The sequence below is a fragment of the Henckelia pumila genome, chromosome 4, assembly GCF_033568475.1.
Source record: "Henckelia pumila isolate YLH828 chromosome 4, ASM3356847v2, whole genome shotgun sequence".
In the NCBI taxonomy this organism is placed as follows: domain Eukaryota; kingdom Viridiplantae; phylum Streptophyta; class Magnoliopsida; order Lamiales; family Gesneriaceae; genus Henckelia; species Henckelia pumila.
In genome coordinates this window covers 196,861,284-196,885,794 of record NC_133123.1, presented here as the reverse complement: position 1 = coordinate 196,885,794, position 24,511 = coordinate 196,861,284, and the positions used below count along the sequence as shown (strand labels likewise).

At 33.2% G+C, this 24,511-nt stretch overlaps 1 non-coding gene across 1 annotated transcript; it reads left to right on the top strand.

The window, feature by feature from the left end:
• Positions 1 to 20,365: 20,365 nt before the first annotated feature.
• Positions 20,366 to 20,475, top strand: LOC140870179 (small nucleolar RNA R71). The gene has a single exon (XR_012147152.1). It is a non-coding gene; the product is annotated as a small nucleolar RNA R71 (small nucleolar RNA).
• The last annotated feature ends 4,036 nt before the right edge of the window (positions 20,476 to 24,511 follow it).

Below are 24,511 nucleotides of genomic sequence, written 5' to 3'. Positions count from 1 at the left end.
AGTTACCACTATATTAATATCAAATTAACAGATATTTAATAAATGGTACCCATAATATATATATAGATGAATAAATATAAACATAAAAGAAAAATTAAATATTTAAAGTATATCATATAATATAGTTCCCACTATATTAATATCAGATTAACCGGTGTTTAATACATGATACCCATAATATATATATAAATGCATAAATATAAATTGACATAAAAGTAAATGTTAGATCAAATCACAATATTTTATTTAAAACAACCGGCAGAGCCACGCTATTGTCTAAATAAAATATATGACTTTTTTTATATTAGATGCAAGAAAGTAAATGTTAGTTGCAGAAAAAGTAAATGTTAGTTGCGAAAAATAAATGTTAGTTGCGGAAAAGTAAATGTCAGTTCAAATCACAATATATTATTTAGAACAACCGGCAGAGTCATGCTATTGTCTAAATAATATATATGACTTTATTATAAATTGGTACATATATTTATAGTATATAATTATTGTATTATATCATATTAGACAACAAATCAAGGTAACCACATTTAAGTTACCAAGTATTTGATGTAAATAGATAACAATAAATCATCCAAACTATACCTACAAATAAAGATCAATTAGTAAAACAAAATAAAAATAGAAAAGGGAAGAATATACAAAATATAAACAATCTTACTTGACCAACAATGAAACCTTTTCACCTTGACATAAAAGGATTTAGCTTGTCATAAACATAAGATTCAAGAGTAAGCATAAAAGAAATTTCATACTTAAAATTGGAGAAATATGCACACTCAAACTCTTATTCTTACACACACAATATTTATTTTACAAGTGAGGAATTTCTCTACACTTTTGCACACTTCAAAACTTATACAACACATCTATTTATAGGCCAAATGAGAGTAAGAGTCCAAGACTCATGATTAAATGTGAAATAGTAAAGTTGGTGGTTGCTTGTTTCCATGAATATCAATACCATGACCCAACTTTAATTGACATGTTTGATGCCTTAAATCACCGATTCAGCCTTTGCACTCAACATAGAACACGTAGAAAATTTTGTGTAAATGTGTCTGGACATATGATTCACCTTTTTTTGGATAAAATATGAATTATTTATGATATTTTTACTCCAAGCTGGTCATAGTAAAAGTAAATTTATCTCCATTTTGATGTTTGATCATTTTGATAATCTTAATGAGGTTTTTGGAATTTCTTGTCTTCTATAAAGTTGAAGATGCCTCTTTTGTGATTCTACAGGATTTGAGATTACTCCAATATGACCTCTGTATCTTGAGTAATTTTATTTTTACCAAACCTGCGCAAACCGTAAAATAAGCATTTTTAGAAAAACATTTAAATATAAACACATAACACTAAAATAATACAACTTCATAATTTAATGAAACTTTAATTTTTTTAAAACACAACTTTTAACATATAAATAATTACAAATTTTATGTTTCATCACACCCCCAAACCGGCTTATTACTAGTCCCTTAGTAATAAAATTTCATAAAATCACAAGTTAGATTTTTATTCCTTATTATATATTTAAATTTGCAAACTTTGAAATTTTAAAACACACTTGTAAAGATATCATATGTATATTTATAAATCTTGTTATCAACTAATATATCAATATATAATTTGATGGGTTATACATATATATTTCACACAATATCAAAAATATTAAATATATATAATTTTTTGTATATAAATATTTTCTAAAAACTTTGAGAATAATATAATTAAAATGATAATAGAAATCATTTTCATAACATGTATATCATCAGGAATATTAATGTAAAAGTCTCAACTCCATATTCTCTCGGATTATGATATTTCATATATAGCTGTTTTTTCACTCATGGAGTTGGAAGAAAATTATACACTCATTGAAAATGGCTAGTAAAGCAGACAATCAAATAACCTAATATTGAAAATAAGATAGGATAATTTACAAAGAATAAACCCATTTTGTTTTTTGTTTTTCTATTTTGTTTTTCTATTTTTTTTCGTTGGCTGCAAAATTGTTTTTACATAACCAAATACATCCAATAAACTTTGAAAATGTAACATTTCTTTTTTTCAAAGTTTATTTATTTGTTTATTTTTTTAAGAGGTAAATCTATTGCATTGATAATTATAGTAGAGATTTTAATACTCTACATTATTACAATCAAACTTCAAACAACTTTGCAGCCAATTTTTATTTGCACAATTTTTTTTTAAAAATGGGTCAACCATTTCTTAATAATAAATAAAAGCTTATAAGTTGTTTTCTCAATTCTCACCTCTAATCACAAAATTTATGCGAGTATATATTGTACTTTTACAAATTAATTCCTTCAATTATACGTGTTGTTATTCATTCAATCAATATCACTTTAACTATATACTCATAAAAGTTTTAGAAAATATGTTATTTGAAAACACACAATTATATATTATTTATAACATATATCCCATCAATTATTTATTTTATATTAAATTGATAGAAAGAAGTATAAATAAACATATATGTAAAAAGACTTCATTTTCTTAGTAGTTTGCAATTTAAATATATACGGAATATTAAATTCTAATCTATTGTGATAATATGATAAATAAAAACTAATGCGTCTCAGGAGTTTTTTGACTCCTTACTCTGTCATTGAAAAAGAAAAATAAATATTATTATAGCAATATTTTTTTTTTCTATTTTTAAAATTTTAAATTTTTTTTTAAATAAACCCTCCCCCAAACCTGAATATGAAATTGTTTTTAATTTTTTAAGAAAAATAAAGAGTACATGATGAAAGAGATATCACCTGGAATTTATTTAAGATGAGAAACAAACACAAACCATTTCGTGAAATATTGAATCAATGATCCAGTTTCCTTTTCTTACTGGTTGGTTGAGACCAATTGATCTTTGTTATAGCCGAATCAGGTTGATGAACAAAAGCTTGGAGATCATCAATTAATTGGTCTTCAGTCGAAGCAAAGATGAGCATCCTTTGTGAATTTTCTAAAATAAAATTTTGTTCCACAGCTACATCAAGAAAAGTTAACAAACCATCATAATAGTTATTGATATTCAACAAGCCAACATGTTTACTATGGATATTAAGTTGTGCCCTAGAAACAACATGAAAAATTTCTTATAAAGTACCAAAGCCACCAAGTAAGGCAATAAAAGCATCAGAATTTTCTATCATTTTAGTTATCCTCTCGTACATTGATGAAACTTTCAACTCTTCCCCAACTGTACGTAACACCTGTAATATTTCCTTCAGCTAAAGATTTAGGAATTATACCCAAAGCCCGACTATCTCCAAGATGAGCTGATGTGGAAATAGGTCCCATTAACCCAATATTGCCTCCTCCATATACCGAGTGAATTTTTCTCTCTGCTAACTTTTTTTCAAGATTAATTGCTGCATCAACAAATATTTCATTCTTTCCAGTATTAGAACCACAAAAGACACAAATATTTTTTAATTTCTGTGAAAAATATCCTGTCATGTTTTATTTTTTTTGCAAAAATATAGAGACAGTTGAGGGATTTTTATAAGGAAAACAAGAAATACGATATAACTAGGCATGCAGTTGTGAACAGAATGATGAAAATAGTAAAAATAATAATATATAATAATAACATGACTGCGCATATACAGTGATGTGATTGTGGCTCACAGTGTTCCTCTGGTTTACATCCAGAAACGGATTCAATATTTATGAGTCGAGGGTTGGCTTACAATCCAATTTTCTTATAAATTGGCAAATAGGGTGTTTTTTAGTAAGATTCCCAAGACCATTACCATGACGCTGCGCTTGGAATAGTTTCCATAAACGGAGAATTTGACCTTGCACATCTCCACTAGAATGCGTCTCAAGAGTCAATGAGATATCATCTAATGACTCTTTACTCAGCCCATTTTTAATGAAATCAATTTTATCTTCTCTATTTGTGGAAACATATCCCAAAGATCTGCATCGTCTATCACAAGTCCATCTGGCACATTTATGACAAACATCTAACCTCTTGGCCCTCCTTTTCTTTGCATAGGTGCTTTTTCCTAGTCCAGACATATTTCGAACAAGAGAGAATTTTGGAACTTCACCACCTAATCGAACCTTGACTTCAATTATAAGACGAATATCCTCCGAAATTCCTTTTTGCATAAGCATTCTCAATCTTTCACATCTGCCTTCATAAATCATTCTCAGAACTTTTTTAGAAACATATGGAAAGTATTTACCATGTTCTTTGATAGATTCATCCATTTTGAAAATAAAGAAAATTTTTTTTTTTTAATTATTTTGTAAAATTGAAATACAACCGACTAAAAAAAAGTCACGGAGTACCGTTATCCGCCACTTAACCGGGAAGTGAACTCAATTCTGCAAAAATAAAATGAAAATATAAGTAACAATTAATTTGGATAGTATAAAGGCATAAACTCATCATTAAGAATTTTATTTTCTAAAAAAGGTTTAAGTCTTTGTCCATTAACTTTAAACACATTATTATTTTTAGGATTTTCAACATCAACAGCACCATGAGGATAGAAAAATTTAACAATAAATGGTCCTGACCATCGTGATCTAAGTTTTCCTGGAAACAAATGCAAGCGAGAATTATAAAGTAAAACTTTTTGTTCGATTTCAAAAAAATTTCTCATAATATTTTTATCATGAAAGGATTTTGTTTTATCTTTATAAATCTTTGCATTTTCATATGCATCATTTCTTAATTCTTCTAGTTCATTTAGTTGCAATTTTCTTAATTTAGATGCATCATCTAAATTAGTATTAAATGTTTTAATTGCCCAATAAGATTTATGTTCAATTTCAACAGGTAGATGACAATGCTTACCAAAAACTAACCTATATGATGACATCCCCAATGATGTTTTAAATGCAGTTCTATATGCCCATAATGCATCATTTAATCTTAAAGACCAATCTTTTAGATTTGGATTGACTGTTTTTTGCAAAAAAAATTTTATTTCTTTATTTGCAAGTTCAACCTGACCATTCGTTTGATGGCGATATGGAGTAGAAACTTTATGTGTAATACCATATTTTCTTAACAACGAAGAAAATGATTTATTTATAAAATGACTTTCCCCATCACTGATTATAGCTCTAGGTATTCCAAATCGACTAAAAATATTTTCTTTCAAAAACTTTATCACAATTTTATGATCATTAGTTCAACATGAAATTGCTTCAATCCATTTTGAAACATAATCGACAGCTGTTGGGATCGGTTCAGAGGGTAGAGGGGGGGTGAATACACTCTGAAACTTTTCTTCTTCTTCTTTAAAATGATCAAGTGAGGTTTAGTTCACTTAATCAGTTTTCTCAACTTCTAAAACGTTTTGAACAACTTAAATAGTGCGGAAATAGTTCAGAGGTTTTAGTGATGCAAAGTTTATAATGCAATGTATGAGCAGGATGTAAGATAAATGGCAGTAAATGCTAAAGCACGATTTTATGGAAGTTCGAAGGCTTAATCCTTCTACGTCTCCCCTTCTTCCACTTAGGAAGGAATTCACTAGAAGACTTTGGTTATTACAACGTCTTGTAATACACCCACTTCAGACTTAGGACTTATCCAATGCCTAATCCGAAACTCCTAGATTTACACAGATAAGATTCTCAGTTCTTATCAGACTGGTGGAAGCTTTCAGAGCAGCTTCAAGTCTCTTCAACACTGAGTATAGTTGAGTTGAGCTTCTCAGACTGCAGAGCGGTCGAGAGGCTTGAAAACCCTAGGATGATCCTTGACGATCAGATATGTGAACTGTAGGCGAGGGTTTATTTGAGCAGCAGATGAATGATCTTGTAAGTGTGCTCAGGTATATCAGATGAGGACTTCTGATATTAGTCAAGTGATTGAAATTTTTCTGAGTTGCTTGTCTCTCTTCGTTGTCTCGTATCACTTGTTGTTGTTCACGTTGTATCTCTTTTCTTTTTGAGCAATCTTCCCTTTATATAGGTCAATCATCAACGTCTTTATTTTGAACGTTCTGATGCTGCATTGAATGCACATTTAATGCTCATAAATGCATTGATGATTCTGCATGAGGATCGTACACTGCAGACAACTTCCAGGGTCCAAAACTGGAATAAACGGTCGAATGCTTTATCTGCAGTCATTCTGTGTTTTTGCCATTTTGGTACAACCTGTTGTCTTGATTTGCAGGAGTCAACAAATCTTCTGAAACGCCGGTTCTGCTTTTAATAAAAGATCCTGCAAAGAACATCTTGTCACAGGTACTTGTCTCGAGATATCTAGATAGGCAGTTGGCATTCTACCGGTAGAGATATTTGTCCTCTGCTGGTTTGAATAACCAGTCGATAAGCTTGTGACTTCAACCGGTCGAGAGATAAAGGCGGTTGACAAGCTTCCGGTAGATAGATTTATCCTCTGCTGGTTTTGATAGCCAGTCGATAGGCTTGTGACTTCAGCCGGTCGAGAGCAAAGGCGGTTGACAAGCTTCCGGTAGAAGTTGTAGTAGATTCCTGAAATACAATGGTTGGCAGCACATTCCTATACAATGAGTTGTTGTTTGTTATCACCAAAATATCGGATTCAACAATTTCCCCCTTTTTGGTGATGACAAAACTTAAGTGCTCCAAGAACAATATGAAAGCATTAAAATGAACTTCATTGAGAGAATGAATTTCATTAAGTACAATAAGCATTTTTATTACACCTACAGAAAAAAAATAAGATGCGGCTGCGATAAGTAAAGAAGAGATAAGTTGTTCATCTTTTGAACCAACTGGCTCCTCCTGACCTATCGCCTTCTCTTCTTCTTCTGTCGGCTTCTTCTTTTCTTCTGGACTCTTCTTCACGTCTTCTTGCCTCTGCTGCTCTACGTTGCTCTTCTTCCCCCTTTTTGGCATCACCTTGGTTGAGCCGAAGGATGACCTCAGTGAGTTGAGTGCCAAGGCAGGCTTGCATAGTGTCTATTTTTGCATCGATTTGAGCAAGTAGAGTGGCTTGCATAGTGTCCATCCGATCATTCAACTGCTTATGAAGGCGATTTTCGGATCGGATAACTTGTTCGGAGACGGTAGAGAGCGTGTTGATTTGAGTGCGATGATGATTAGTGATCTCTGTGGACAGACGAGCAAGGTCTCGAGACACGGTCTCGAAATGCCGAATCATCGTCTGGCATGAATTATCGACCGATAAGGATGATTTTGTTATGTCTTGAGAGAAGGACCTAACCGTTTGCATGAGCTCATGAAGCCGATTTATCAAGGTATGATCTAGAGCTGCGGCCATGGCTTCAATTAAAGAATCATCAGTCTGAAGCATTTGCCCTTCTGGGTCATTTCTTGGTGAAACCGGGCTAGACTCACGATGATGTGGTGCGGGTGAATTTGCTGGAGAGCTACCCGATGGACCTTCCAATAATGGTACAGTTGGAGATGTAATAGTTTCGACTGCAGCCAATATGGTTGGTGGAGTACCAGGATCAGCACTTGGTTCATCCATAATGAGATCTTCCATAAACTTTTCAGTAGATGGAGACGGTTGAAGTGCTGGATCAGCATCAGTCACTTGCTGTTCTGGAGATGTAGGTGATACAATAGTGCTTGATATCTCCGTTGGGGGAACTGTTGCTTCACTACTGCAAGGAGCCTCTGTCACAGAGGTGACAGGTATCTCTTGTGCAACCACTTCTAAAACATCTTGTGAATGACCGGGAGAAGTGTGAGCGGTCGTCACGGGAGAGGAGTGAGCAATCACAACTGCTTCCGGTTGAGTAACTGCTTGGACTGCGGTTGAGGAGGGGTCGACCGATGAAGATGCTGCTACACTCGATCTTAGAGCATATGATTGAAAGAGGTCAGCAGTGATGAGATCGGTCAGAATCCCATCTGAAGAAGGGAGAGCATAGACGTCTTCTTCACCCTGATCTTGAGTGAGAAAGGTTTTCATCATCACTTGTGCTTCCAGCACATAAGCTTGTAAACAGGCTGCTGAAGCTGGTGTTTTGACATTGTTGAGAGCTTGGAAGTGCTGAAGTAGTTGAGTGATTTGACGTAGACTATCCTGTAGTCCAGTCAAAATCACAAAGTCATCGGCAGCGGTAGGACTCTTGGATTTGAAATTCTTGACACGCTCATTAATTAGCAGTGATAGCAGGCTTCCTCGAAGCTTCAAGTCTATGAGATGTCTTCTTCCCAGAGCCTCCACGATGTCTTCAGTATCAGCAAATAGAAGCATCTTCTGCTCAATGACGTTTAGAGATTTCCATTTAGGAAATATTTGAGCGAGTGTCAAGTGAGTGCGGGAGTGATGCCATCTGTCAAAACGTTGTAGATGACGCTTGACAGTACGGAGCACGTGAGAGATGATCATATTGAGTTCTATCGTAGCTGCTGGTTGAGCCTTGGGTGTGTAGATCATCACACCTTTCCCTTTGTCTTTGGGATCAGCTAGAGTGACCTCAGGAGCTGATGAGGCACCTTCCCGGATTATCACACCTTTTGTAGGACGAGGAGCAGTAGAAGCAACAACGGTAGTAGTCTCGACCGTTGGCAGGGTAGGAGCAAGTCCAGAAAGAGACTTTAGCTTCTTGTGCTGCCTCTTCTTCTCGCCTGCAGGCGTGGATGACACAGCTGCTTTGGAGACCGAAGGGGATGACTTGCTGAAGGCTTGAATCAGTGGAACATTCTCACGTGATTCATCTTCAGAGTCAGATTCGATGATCAGTTGACGCTTGGCAGACTTTTTGGTATGGACTGGTTTGGCCACGACCGGAACCGTTGAAAGCGGTTGAGGGATAGCAATAACCTTTGCGGTTGAGGGCAAGGTGTCGACCGCAGTCTCTTTCTTGTTCAGGAATTTGAGAATCGTAGACTTGTTGAGCCATTTGGTGGGATGCAGAGGCTCAGTCTTGGAAAAGTCCACTCCAAGGACGCCCAAGATGTGGCAGATTTGCAAAGCAAATCCCTCGGATTGCCCTTTGCCCCTGATCATTTCACATAGAATATTGAACAGAATGTCTGACCAGTTTATGTTGATCTTGGAGGCAATACAAGCCATGTATTGAAATTTCTCCAGCGTCACCTTGTCGTAAGATCCAGCCTTGGCCAGAAGATTCTTGGCCACGATATTAGTCAGTAGCCTGAATGGAGCTTTGAGAGATGTCTTCTGGGCCGGCAGTTTGATCGGAGCATCAGTAGTTGAGAACTCCTTCAACCAATAAGAGCAGTTACCATCTGGAAGATCCGTGCATTTTGTCAAACCCCTGGAGGGCAGATCAAATGTGCTGGCGAAGAACTTCTGATTGAAGGAGTAGACCTCTGTCTTGATCAAGCATTTGATAGTCCCATGCTCGATTTGAGCGGTTGCGAAGAACTCCTTCAAAACAGGCAAATCGCAGATGGCGCTGCATTCCAGAAATTTCTTCAGTCCAGAGGCTTCAAGCATGGTGAAGACCTCAGTTATTCCTGCGTTGTTTGCCTTAACAACGGAATCAAAGTTGATGGCGAGGCAAGTCTTCTGGATCGACATGATATCTGTAGATAAGAACTCGAGCAAAGAGTAAGCAAAAGCTTGAGAGTAATTTGATGGAGCGTTTAATACAATATGAAAGTTTTTAGCAAAGGTGAAAGATTGATATACGAGTGTAAAGAAGTATATATAGGAACCTATGGGCCATAGGGTGATGTCATGAAAAGTATTTTTGAAATTCAAAAAGTTTTGAAGAGCATAATCACGGCGCCCAATTAATGTCATTTGGTTCAAAGCACCAAGCTGCTAGTACGAAGCCTGTCAGAGACTAGTTAAAGGCGGATGATATGCCAATATTAATGGCAACGTAACAGCTAATCTATTAATGTCATATTGACAATCATTCCCCCTAAACACATGCATACTAACTTAAATCTACTAAGCCAAGAATATTTCGAAAATATGAAAACTTAGCGTCCGTAGAGGCTTTGTGAATATGTCTGCTGCTTGCTGATCGGTAGAGATGTATTCCAGCCTGATTTCCTTCTTTAAGACATGATCTCGGATAAAGTGATGCCTGACATCAATGTGCTTTGTCCGAGAGTGCATCACTGGATTGTGAGTGATGGCTATGGCACTTGTATTGTCACAGTAGATTGGAGCTTCACTCGACCGAATCCCATAATCATTAAGCTGCTGTTGAATCCAGAGTATTTGAGCACAACAGCTGCCAGCAGCAAGGTATTCTGCTTCGGCGGTCGAGGTAGCAATTGATGTCTGCTTCTTACTTGACCACGAAATTAGTCTATCTCCAAGGAATTGACATGTGCCACTTGTACTTTTGCGATCAATTCTACAACCTGCATAATCTGCATCTGAATAGCCAATACGATTAAGATTTGAATCTTTGGGATACCAAAGACCCACATTAGTAGTTCCTTTAATATATTTAAGTATTCGTTTGGTAGCAATGAAATGAGATTGCTTAGGTGCGGCTTGAAATCTAGCACATAAACAAACTGAATACATGATATCCGGTCGACTGGCAGTCAAATAGAGCAGTGAACCAATAAGGCCTCGATACATGGTTACCTCGACCGGAATTCCCCCTTCATCTTTATCAAGCTTAATTGATGTACTCATGGGGGTAGATACAGTTGAGCATTGTTCCATTCCAAACTTCTTTACCAATTCCTTGGCATACTTGGACTGATTGATGAATATTCCAGTTTCAAGTTGCTTTACTTGAAGTCCAAGAAAGAAGTTTAGCTCGCCCATCATGCTCATTTCAAACTTCTCCTTCATCAGTTTAGAGAACTTTGAGCACAACTTGGGGTTAGTTGACCCAAATATAATGTCATCAACATAAATTTGTACTAGTAACACATGATCACCTTTTACAAATTTAAACAGGGTCTTATCGACCGTTCCAATTTGGAAATCATGTTCCAGTAAAAATTTTAGCAAAGTGTCATACCAAGCACGCGGTGCTTGTTTTAATCCATAGAGAGCTTTGTCAAGTTTATAGATATATTGAGGATGAGTAGGATTGACAAAACCTGGTGGTTGTTCAACGTACACCTCTTCTTGAAGTAGACCATTGAGGAATGCAGACTTCACATCCATTTGATAAACTTTAAAATTCTTGAAGGCTGCATAAGCAAGAAAGATGCGGATTGCTTCTAGTCTTGCAACTGGCGCGAAGGATTCCTCAAAGTCTATGCCTTCTTCTTGTCTGAATCCTTGAGCAACAAGTCGAGCTTTGTTACGCACAACAGTGCCATGTTCATCGAGCTTGTTACGAAACACCCATCTAGTTCCAATCACATTTTGATTTTTCGGTCGAGGAACTAGATGCCAAACATTGTTGCGGGTGAATTGATTCAACTCTTCTTGCATAGCTTCAATCCAGCTGGCATCTGATAGAGCTTCATCTATTTTCTTGGGCTCTACCTGAGATATGAAAGCGGCATGCAAGAATTCATTAATCATTTGACCACGTGTTTTTCGAGGAGCAGAAGGGTCACCTATGACCAACCCAGGTGGATGATCTTTGTTCCACCTAAAATAATTCCCTAAAGGGTTGTCATCAATTGGTTGATGAACGTCCTCGTTTACTGGATCATCATTGGCTGGAGGATTGTTATCAACCGGTGGATCCACTTCTGGCCTTGTTTGATCACACCCGGTAGAGGGAACTGGATCATCCTTCTTTGGAGGATATAGATCACTGTCACTCTCTTCCTGTAGATTTGTGTTTTCCAGTCTGTGACTCAGATCATTTATGCTCCCTTGAGTTTGTTCTGTACATAGAGTAGATTCATCAAAAACAACATGAATGGTTTCCTCGACCGTTAGTGATCTTTGATTGAACACTCGATAAGCTCTGCTAACGGCTGAGTAACCAATAAAAGTTCCTTCGTCTGCTTTGGCATCGAAGGCTGTCAAATGGTTTTTGCCATTGTTGTGGATAAAGCATTTGCACCCAAAAATTTTGAAATAAGAAATATCAGGTTTTGTGCCATTCCAGATCTCATATGGAGTTTTGTTAAATCGTTTATTAATCATAGATCTGTTTTGAGTATAGCAAGCTGTGTTAACTGCTTCTGCCCAAAGTCTTTGAGAAACATTTGAATCAGCAATCATAGTTCTGGCTGCTTCTTTTAAAGTACGGTTCCTTCTTTCAGCCACCCCATTTTGCTGTGGGGATCTAGCAGCTGACAACTCATGCTTGATTCCCTGATCATCTAGATAAGTCATAAGAGTGGTGTTTAAAAATTCAGTCCCTCTATCACTCCTGATTCTATCTATCACAGTAGATTGTTCATTTTGCAAGCGTTTAAAAAGCTTAATCAGGTGAGGTGCAGTTTGATCTTTTGAAGAGAGAAAGATGACCCAAGTAAATCGAGAAAAGTCATCTATAACAACAAGAGCATATCTCATTCCCCCTATGCTTCTTACTGGTATAGGACCAAATAGGTCCATGTGAAGTAAGTCTAAACATTTGGAAGAAGACATACACCCTTTATTTTTAAAAGTTGCTCTCACCTGCTTTCCTAGTTGACAAGCAGGACAAACTTTGTCTTTTATAAAATCTCCTTCGGGCAGACCAGAAACCAAATCATGCTTCCTCAGGTTAAAAATGGACTTAAAATTTAGATGATTTAATCGCTTATGCCACAACCAATGTTTATCATGATGAGCAGTAAGACAAGTAGGTGAAGAAATATGTGAGCAAGACCAGTTTACCTTGTAGGTGTTTAGGTCTCGTACACCGGTCATAAGAGTCTCACCTTTGTCATTTTTTATGAGGCAAGTGTGTTTGTGAAACTCGACCGAATGATCATTGTCACATAGTTGACTAATACTTATCAAATTATAGCATAGTTTGTCAACAAGTAACACATCTTTAATAATGATGTTACCATGGATGATCTTACCCTTACCCACGGTTTTACCTTTGGAGTTGTCTCCAAAACTGATCTTTGGTCCTTTGCACAACACCACTTCTGTTAGAAGTTCTGGATTCCCTGTCATGTGTCGTGAGCAACCGCTATCTAAATACCAGGTAGTGTCCTTGATAGAAGTGGTTTTCTCGCCCGTTTGGACTTTTAGTACCTGCAAAGAGTGAAGAACTTTTGGTACCCATATCTAGTAGGGTCCAGGTCGGATTAGCCCTTTCGGGACCCACACCTGGAACACCCTTACAGGTTTGCCCGTGTGTGTGTCCAGAAATCTGTGCGGTCGATAGGCAGTAAATGTGTGTTCTTGTGAGGTTGCTGTGTGCTGCTTGCCTTTTTTATTTTCATCAGTTAGCCTGTACCTCTTTTGAACTGGCCTGCAATTAAAGTACTGGTAAGGCTTCTCCTTTGACCATCTTTTCTTAGAGTAGTTAGACTCATTCCATGGCCTTTTGAAATTAGATTGGTTTCCCTTTCTTCTTTCATTAGGTTTTGGTTTGATCCAAGTTCCTCTTTGATTAGAGGTCTGGGGATCCACATATCCCAGCCCTCTATGCTTAGAGCTTCGTTCGTTCGATACTTTCTGATTTTTGTCAAAGCTGCACTTATCGTGTTCATATATCGTGCTGGACCTGACAAATCTTATTTTGTTAAGATTGCCTTTGTCCAGGCTTGACTGAATACAGGATTCCATAGACTGTTCATTTGTTCCAAACCCTAGACCGGTTTTATCATGTACCGGTCTTTGGATTTCTTGAATCTTGTCAATGGTTACCGAAGATTTATTCCAAGCCTTAATGGTTTCAAGTAGTTTTTTATTCTCAATCAAGGTAGCTTGGAATACTCTTTTCAAGGTGTCGTTCTCAGTAGCCAGCAGACTTAGCTTGACCTTAAGACCATCAAGCTCTTTTTGCTGCATGCAGCTTGATTTGCTTGACTTATCTTTTAGGTCAGCTCTTTCTGCCTTTACTTCCTCGAACTCCTTGGATAATGCTTTGTATTCATTAGCCATTTCGTGTAAAGCAGTAACTAAATCACTGTGAGTAAATTCAGGTGAGCCAAAGTCAAATACCTCCTCAGCTTCTTCTTCGATGTCGGCCATAAGGCATTCCACTTTTTCATCATCGCTGTCATCTGAAGAGCTTCCGGTATTGGAGTTGTCAGAGTCAGACTCAGCCCACTTGTTTTTGCTTTCGTCTGCTACTAGAACCCTTTGGTCTCTTCTTTTTCTAAACGTCCTTTTATCCTCCTTACCCCTTCTTCTTTCGGAGAATTGCTTCTGATCATTGTTCTTAGGCTTGGTGCAGTCTGCAATGAAGTGGTCTGGCTTTCCACAGTTAAAACAAGTAGGACCATCGTTTGTATGGTCCGATTTATGATAATTTTTAAATTTAGAATTGTTTTTACGCATAAATTTACCAAATTTCTTGACAAAGAGTGTCATGGCTTCATTGCTGATTTGCTCAGCTGATCTCTTTGGAGCTTCCTCGACCGGTGGACATATCACGGTTGAGGTTAAGGCCTTGGTTGGTTGAGAAGTAGATGGTTCATCTTCTGTTCTCATGTTGAGCTCGAACTCATAGGCTTTGAGATCTGCAAAGAGATCATGCAGTTCAACCTTGCTCAAGTCTTTTGACTCTCTCATGGCCACTGTCTTGATCTCCCATTCTTTGGGCAGAGCTCTCATAACCTTCACAGCAATTTCACGGTTAGTATAAGTTTTACCTAAAGCAATAAGATCACAGATGATACTACTGAACCGTTCATCAAATTCAGCCATGGTTTCCCCTGGCTTCATTTTGGCGTTGTCATATTTTTGAATGGCCAGAGTGAGCTTGTTTTCCTTTGTCTGGTCATTCCCTTCACACAGCTGAGTGAGCTTCTCCCAAATCTCCTTTGCTGTGGAACATGACTTGATTTTGCTGAACATATTCTTGTCCAGTGTTTTGTATAGGATGTCCCGGGCCACATTGTCAAGATTGGCCTTCTTTTTGTCCTCAGTGGTCCACTCAGCTCTTGGTTTCTCAATCATTTGTCCTGCACCATCGGCTAGAGCTGGGTTGACCTTCATAATTTTGATAGGACCGTCTGTTATGACATATAGCATGTCATCATCATGTGCTGCAAGATGTGCCTGCATGCGAATTTTCCAATCATCATACTCTTCTTTAGAGAACATAGGAATTCTGTTGAAAGAAGTCATGATTTGAAAACTTCAGATCAGCAGTTGAGAAAGGAACCCGCTCTGATACCACTTGTTGGGATCGGTTCAGAGGGTAGAGGGGGGGTGAATACACTCTGAAACTTTTCTTCTTCTTCTTTAAAATGATCAAGTGAGGTTTAGTTCACTTAATCAGTTTTCTCAACTTCTAAAACGTTTTGAACAACTTAAATAGTGCGGAAATAGTTCAGAGGTTTTAGTGATGCAAAGTTTATAATGCAATGTATGAGCAGGATGTAAGATAAATGGCAGTAAATGCTAAAGCACGATTTTATGGAAGTTCGAAGGCTTAATCCTTCTACGTCTCCCCTTCTTCCACTTAGGAAGGAATTCACTAGAAGACTTTGGTTATTACAACGTCTTGTAATACACCCACTTCAGACTTAGGACTTATCCAATGCCTAATCCGAAACTCCTAGATTTACACAGATAAGATTCTCAGTTCTTATCAGACTGGTGGAAGCTTTCAGAGCAGCTTCAAGTCTCTTCAACACTGAGTATAGTTGAGTTGAGCTTCTCAGACTGCAGAGCGGTCGAGAGGCTTGAAAACCCTAGGATGATCCTTGACGATCAGATATGTGAACTGTAGGCGAGGGTTTATTTGAGCAGCAGATGAATGATCTTGTAAGTGTGCTCAGGTATATCAGATGAGGACTTCTGATATTAGTCAAGTGATTGAAATTTTTCTGAGTTGCTTGTCTCTCTTCGTTGTCTCGTATCACTTGTTGTTGTTCACGTTGTATCTCTTTTCTTTTTGAGCAATCTTCCCTTTATATAGGTCAATCATCAACGTCTTTATTTTGAACGTTCTGATGCTGCATTGAATGCACATTTAATGCTCATAAATGCATTGATGATTCTGCATGAGGATCGTACACTGCAGACAACTTCCAGGGTCCAAAACTGGAATAAACGGTCGAATGCTTTATCTGCAGTCATTCTGTGTTTTTGCCATTTTGGTACAACCTGTTGTCTTGATTTGCAGGAGTCAACAAATCTTCTGAAACGCCGGTTCTGCTTTTAATAAAAGATCCTGCAAAGAACATCTTGTCACAGGTACTTGTCTCGAGATATCTAGATAGGCAGTTGGCATTCTACCGGTAGAGATATTTGTCCTCTGCTGGTTTGAATAACCAGTCGATAAGCTTGTGACTTCAACCGGTCGAGAGATAAAGGCGGTTGACAAGCTTCCGGTAGATAGATTTATCCTCTGCTGGTTTTGATAGCCAGTCGATAGGCTTGTGACTTCAGCCGGTCGAGAGCAAAGGCGGTTGACAAGCTTCCGGTAGAAGTTGTAGTAGATTCCTGAAATACAATGGTTGGCAGCACATTCCTATACAATGAGTTGTTGTTTGTTATCACCAAAATATCGGATTCAACAACAGCCACTAAAATATAAGTGAATCCAAAAGATAATGGAAATGGACCCATAAAATCTATTTTCCAACTATCAAATATTTCAATAATAATGATTGGATTTAAAGGCATCATGTTTCATTTTGAAATTGAACCCATTTTCTGACAATTTTCACATGATTTGCAAAATGAATGCGTATCTTTGAATAAAAAAAGGCCAATAAAATCCACATTGAAAGATTTTTGCACCTGTTTTCTTTGACAAAAAATGACCTCCACATGCCTCAGAATGACACTACTTACCTCATTTTCGGGTATGCATCGTCGAAAAATTTGATCAGGACAATAATTGAATAAATAAGGATCATCCCAATAAAATATTTTTACCTCTTTCAAGAACTTATTTTTATATTGTGAACTCCAATGAGAAGGAATTTTATTTGTCACAAGAAAATTTACAATATTAGCAAACCAAGACATAGTAATAACATAAAATAGTTGATCATCCGGAAAATTTTCATGTATTGGTATTTCGTTTTGAGATGATTCAGAAATTATTCTTGATAAATGATCGACTACTAAATTTTATTTTTATTTTTTTATCTTTTATTACAAGATCAAATTCTTGTAACAACAAAATCCATCTTATTAATCTCGGCTTAGCATCTTGTTTATTTGATAAATATTTTATGGCAGAATGATCAGTATAAACAATAGTAGTAGAACCAATTAAATAGGATCGAAATTTATCTAATGCAAACACTACTGAAAGTAAATTTTTTTTCAGTTGTTGAATAATTGATTTGGGCACTATTTAAGGTTCTACTTGAATTGTAGATCACATAAGGTTTACCTTATTTTCTTTGTCCTAACACGGCTCCTACAACATAATCACTTGCATCACACATTAATTCAAATGGTAAAGACCAATCAAGAGGTTGTAAAATATGTGATGTAGTTAAAAGATTAATTATCTTTTTAAAAGCAGTTTCACATTCTTGAGTCCATTCAAATTGTGCATCTTTTGCTAAAAGATTTGTAATTGGTTTTGATATTATGCTAAAAATTTTTATAAATCTTCTATAAAATCCCGCATGACCCAAAAATGATCGAATTTCTTTTATCGTGTTTGATGATGGTAAATTAGCATTAACATCAACCTTAGCTCTATCAACTTCAATTTCTTTTTTCAGATATTACATGCCCTAAGACAATTCTAGATTTAACCATGTAGTGACATTTTTCCCATTTTAAAACAAGATTTTTTTTTTCACATCTTTTTAAAACTTCTTCCAAATTTTTAAGACAGTTTTCAAATGATTTTCCAAAAACAGTTATATCATCCATAAAAATTTCCATAAATTCTTCAATCATGTCACTAAAAATACTTCGCATGCATCTATGAAAAGTAGCCGGAGCATTACATAAACCAAATGACATTATTTTAAATGCAAAAGTTCCAAAAGGACAATTGAAAGTAGTTTTTTCTTGATCTTCTAATGATATTGGTATTTGATAATACCCCGAATACCCATCAAGAAAATAATAAAAAGGATTACCTGCCACTTTCTCTAAAATTTGATCTAAAAATGGTAACGGAAAGTGATCTTTTCTATTTGCATCATTTAATTTTCTATAATCAATGCACATACGCCAACTAAATGGTATGCTAGCTTGTAATAATTCTCCCTTTTCATTTTTTATAACAGTGATGCCTGATTTTTTTGGTACTACTTGTGTTGGACTTACCCATTTACTATCCGAGATTGGATAAATATTTCCGGCATTTAATAGTTTTAAAGCTTCATTTTTAACAACTTCTTTCATGTGTGGATATAATTTTCTTTGAGGTTGTTGATATGTTTTAGCATTTTCTTCCAAGTGAATTCTATGTGTGCAGATTAAAGGATATATACATTTTATATCTTGAAAAGTTCATCCAATTGCATTTTTGTGTTTTTTAAATAATATTATTAAATCTTCTTCTTGTTTTGGTAAGAGGGTAGAAGATATTACAATAGGATATGTTTGATTTTCACCAAGAAAAGCATATTTTAGTTCTATTGATAAATGTTTTAATTCAAGTTTTGGATGATCATCTTCTTTTACTTCTTCAAGTTCATTAATTTCTTCAAATAACTTTGATTCAAAAATATTTTCCGAATCAAAATTTTCCACTAAACAAACATCATATTGTTGATTTAAGTTTTCTTGTTGTATACTTTCTTCCACGATTGTTTCTATTGCATTATCATTTTCATCTTCATTAATACTTGGTTGTTTACTTAAATTGAACAAATTAAGTTCTAAAGTCATATTTCCAAACGAAAAATTCATTATTCCATTTTGAAAATTAATTAAAGCATTTTAAGTTTCTAGAAATGGACGTCCTAATATTACTGGAATTTCATTATGTACTTCTATTGGTTGTGTATCCAAGACAATAACATCCACAGGATATATGAATTTATCGACTTGAAATAACACATCTTCTACAATACTTTTAGGTATTTTGATTGACCTATCGGCTAGTAAAAGAGTAACAGATGTAGGTTTTAAATCGCCCAACTTAAGTTTTTCATAAACTGAATAAGGAAGTTTTTTTTCCCAATAAGACATGAAATTGTTGGACAACCAGGATCTTTATATTTCAAAGTAGAATTATTTTGAATGGTAGAACTTACTTGTTCAGTTAAGAATGCTTTTTTCTTTACATGCAATTGTCTTTTCACAGTACATAAATATTTTAAAAATTTTGCATAAGAAGGCACTTGTTTAATAGCATCTAATAATGGAATATTTATTTTTACTTGTTTAAAAACTTCATAAATATCAAAATCATTTTTTTTATTATTTACAAATGCATGAGAAAAAGGAAGAGGTTTATTTGGATCACTTATTATTTCAAATAATTTATCATTAAATTTTTTATTCTTAGGACTCAATGTATCATATTTGTCGAAAGTATCAGGATTTGAATCCTTAATCTTTGAGCTTAATTGATCTTTGTTTTCATCACTATATGGATCATTAACTATTTTACCAAGAGTAATAACAGATTTTACTTGATCAAATTTATCTTGATTTTGATTTTTAGGATTAGGCTGTGGCTGAGATGGAAATTTTCCTTTTTCATGAATATTAAGTGCAAATGAAAATTTTGCTAGAGTTTTTTTCAAATCATTCATAGATTGAATGTTTTTAATATTGATAAACTCTTGCTTTTGAATGTATGCATGAATTTCATCTTCAAAATGTTTTCTTGGAGGTGGGATATAAGGAGCATAACCTTGGTGATTTTGGTTATTTTGAAAATGTTGTTGTGAAGGTTGTGCATTATTATCGTTCCTCCAAATAAAATTAGGATGATTTCTCCAACCAAGATTATTTGTTTGTGAAAAAGGATCTAATGTTGGTTTTTTAAAATTGTTAACATAATTGGCTTGTTCATGGAGACATTCTCTAAATGAAGGCAAAGTTGGACAACTTTTTGTAAGATGATCATGTGTGTCACATATATGACAAACAGTTTCTTGAACACTTTTTAATTGATCACTCTTTTTCATCTCTAATGACTCGATTTTTCTTGCTAAAGATGCAAGTTTAGCTTGAATATCTACATCATCTTTAAGATGATAAATACCAACCCCATTTGTTGAATTATTGGTTTTACTTGGTGGTTCAATTGAGCTTATATTATCCCAATTTTGAACATTTTCTGCTAATGAATCCAAATATTCCATAGCTTCATTTGGATTTTTATCTTCAAAAGTTCCATTACACATGAATTCTATCATTTGCCTATCTTTAGATATTAAACCATCATAAAAGTGAGAAACTATCCTCCATATTTCAAAACCATGATGTGGGCATGTATTAAGTAACTCTTTATATCTATCCCAAATTGATAAAATGTTTCCCCTTGTTTTTGAGAAAAAGTTGTAATTTGTCTTTTAAAAGAGTTTGTTCTATGGGAAGGGAAAAACTTTTTAAGAAATTTTTGTAGCATTTCTTCCCATGATCTTATTGAACTTGATTTCAAATTTTGCAACCATGTTTTAGCTTTATCTTTTAAAGAAAAAGGGAAAAGCTTTAAGCGAACAATATCTATGCTACAATTTTGATCATTATAAGTGTTGTAAACCTCCTCAAATTCCCTTAAATGCAAATATGAATTTTCGGAATCTAAGCCATGAAAATTTGGTAAAAGTTGAATGATTTGAGGTTTAAAATTGAAATTAGATGCATCAGGAGGAAAAACTAAACAAGATGGTGTACTAGTTCTTATTGGATTCATATGGTGCCTAAGTGTTCTTGGTTGTTCATGTTCTTGATTATTATTATTATTATTATAATCTTGATTATTAGAATTATCCTCCATGTTTAAAATATTTTCAGATACTCGAACAATTCTACCACTTTTTTCACAACTCCAAACAATCATACAATAAAAACAACATAATATTTACATAAATAACATAATGAACAAAACTTAAACTTAAATTATACCTCCCCGGCAACGGCGCCAAAAACTTGCTACAACTTAAATTTTAATTCACCCAAGTGTAGGTTGTCTGCAAGTAATATACTCGTACGAGATCGATCCACAGAGAGGATGTTGTAAGTTTAAATTTAGCAATGATATATTATAGATGGAAATATTATTATAAAATTTCAAATACACAAATTATAAAATTGTCAAGACTTCAAAGGTTCATTGTTGGTTTATTTAAGATTTCTTAACAAAAATAAATAAAAGAAACTAAAATAAGAATAAACATAAAAGAACAATTAAATATTTAAACAATTATATCATAATATAGTTCCCAGTATATTAATATCAGATTAACCGATATTTAATACATGGAACCCATAATATATATATAGATGTATAAATATAAACATAAAAGAACAATTAAATATTTAAACAAGTATATCATATAATATAGTTCCCACTATATTAATATCAGATTAACCGATATTTAATACATGATACCCACAATATATATATATATATACCTATATAAAAGTGTGAATAAAAAGTCAAAGTTTTACAATTGTGAAATAACAACTTTGTCCTTTTATTTATACTATAAGCAAAATCATATAAAAATATATAGGGTTAAAAAAGTAAAAAAAACATTTTAGTTAGGACATAAATGTAAATCAATATTTATATTATATATAAAATTGATTATTTTGATAAGGTCAAAATTGACAAAGTGTGTCCATATTAGATAAGGATTCAGTTTTTAAAAAAATTAAAATATCAAAATACTTTATTTTCTATTTTCTTTATGATAAGGTCAAAATTCAAAGTGTGTGCATATTAGATAAAGATTCAGTTTTCAAAAAAATTGAAATACCAAAATATTTTATTTTCTATTTTCTTGTAGATAAAGTGAATATTTTTTCTACAAATATTTTTTAAAAAATTCCACAAAAATCTTAATTAAATACTAAAAGATTGAAACACCAGATATTTGATTTTTATTTGTTTGTAGACTGGATAAACATATTGTTTTAAAAAAATCTTATATATTTTAATTTGTGTAAGGACCTATTGAGATAAATAATTATATCATGAGTTCATATTTAAATATTAAAAAATATTAGATTTTTAAAATTATTAATATATATATGTTAATTAAATTACACACTCGTGTTGAAATAAATCAATTCAAGTAGACTCAAATTTTAATCTAAAATAATAAATAAAAAACACACCAACATAAAAACAACATTTTAGTTAAGGCATAAACGTAAATAAATATTTATATTATATGTAAAATTGATTATTATGATAAGGTCAAAATTGACAAAGTGTGTCCATATTAGATAAGGATTTAGTTTTTAAAAAAATTAAAATACCAAAATACTTTATTTTTTATTTTCTTTATGATAATGTCAAAATTCAAAGTGTGTGCATATTAGATAGAGATTCAGTTTTCAAAAAAATTGAAATACCAAAATACTTTATTTTTTATTTTCTTGTAGATAAAATGAATATATTTTTCCACAAATATTTTTAAAAAAATTCCACAAAAATATTAATTAAATACTAAAAGATTGAAACACCAGATATTTGATTTTTATTTGTTTGTAGACTGGATAAACATATATTTTTTAAAAATTTTATATATTTTAATTTTTGTAAGGACCTATTGAGATAAATAATTATATCATGAGTTCATATTTAAATATAAAAAAATATTATATTTTTAAAGTTATATATATATATATATGTTAATTAAATTACACAATCATGTTGAAAAAAAATCAATTCAAATAGACTCAAGTTTTAATCTAAAATAATAAATAAAAAACACACCAACACACACATATCATATATATATATATATATATATATATATATATATATATATATATATAAGTTGAAATTAAAAAAAAAGTTAACTAATTTTCCTCCTCATAAAAACTAAAACCATTAAAAAAAATTATGAGATAGTCTTGCAATTAATGAAAGAATATTAAATATACCAAAATAAATAAGAATATACTTTTACTCTCAAAATAAAAAAAATTGAAATAAAAGATGAAATGTAAACGTTTTAATTAATGACATTTAAAATTCAATCAAAAATTTCAGCAACGAAAATATTAAAAACAAAAGGAGATAATTAGATTCTGAAAAACAATAAATTAAAAAGAAAAGAGGATGTCCAACAATTACATCAATAATTAACGATATTGACATACAAGTAATAGAAGACGATAACGATAACAAAATGTAAATGATTGATGGAGAAAGACGTCATCACAAAAATTCTATTAAGATGATGTGTATATTGATTCTTTCATGGAGATAAAAAACGGATGGTAAATGGAAAAAAGAAAGTGAGAGAAAAAAATTCAAAATATGAAAGAAAAAAATAATTGCGCAATAATTTAAATTAAAGTTTAGAATGCATTATTTATATTACATTTGTTTTCCATAAATAAATAGTCACAAAATAAATAATCAACACATAAGGTAAGAAATTACAAAATAAATATTTAATTTAATTAACTTATCTCACTTATTAACAAATACAAAATAAATAATATTGCTTGAAAACATACATACATGAGTTAAAAAATAAGACAAATTCATGATAAAAAAAAACAGATTCATAATTGCTCAAGAATAATCAAGAAAATAATAAAAAAACTAGCTGTAATAATTGCATAGGTTTCAATATCAACATCGTGACAAGGTAAAACTACATTAAATACTATATTTATAAGCTTATTTGAGTTATCGATAATGTCTTATTCTAAACTGTTAATGTAGATATAAAATATTGATGACCATAAATGATGAAAATATTGAAACTCGGGGGTTACATTGTTCGAAAATATTGTAAATTTTTTTATTAGTTGCAATGTTAAATATTATATTGATTGCATAACTAAACATGTAATAGTTTTTCTTTCAAATAATATATATTATCAATTATTATAAAATATACTTTATTTAAAGAACGAAAACACTTCAATAAAAGGATGATAATGGACCGGGTCTAAACCTAGCCTTGTATTAAACCTGCTCCGGAGAGACAAGTTTAGACTCGCCCAAACGTGTTCACAAATAGGTCCGAGTGGGTCTTCGCGTTTGGCCAGACCCACCATAGAAATAACTATTAATAAAGATGATAAAAATATTGATTTTTTCATAGACAAAAAAAATAGTGCATGATAAATAGAAAAATAATCGTGAAATAGATAAAAAAAAATTCAACATATAGAGGAAAAAATATTTATTAATAATTTAAATTACGGTTTAGAATGCATTATTATTATTATTATTATTATTATTATTATTATTATTATTATTATTATTATTATTATTATTATTATTATTTGTTAGGATCGGTTCAGAGGGTAGAGGGGGGGGGGGGTGAATACACTCTGAAACTTATTTTCTTTCTTTTCAAAATGATCAAGTGAAGTTTAGTTCACTTAATCTGTTTTCTCAACTTCTAAAACGGTTTGAACAAC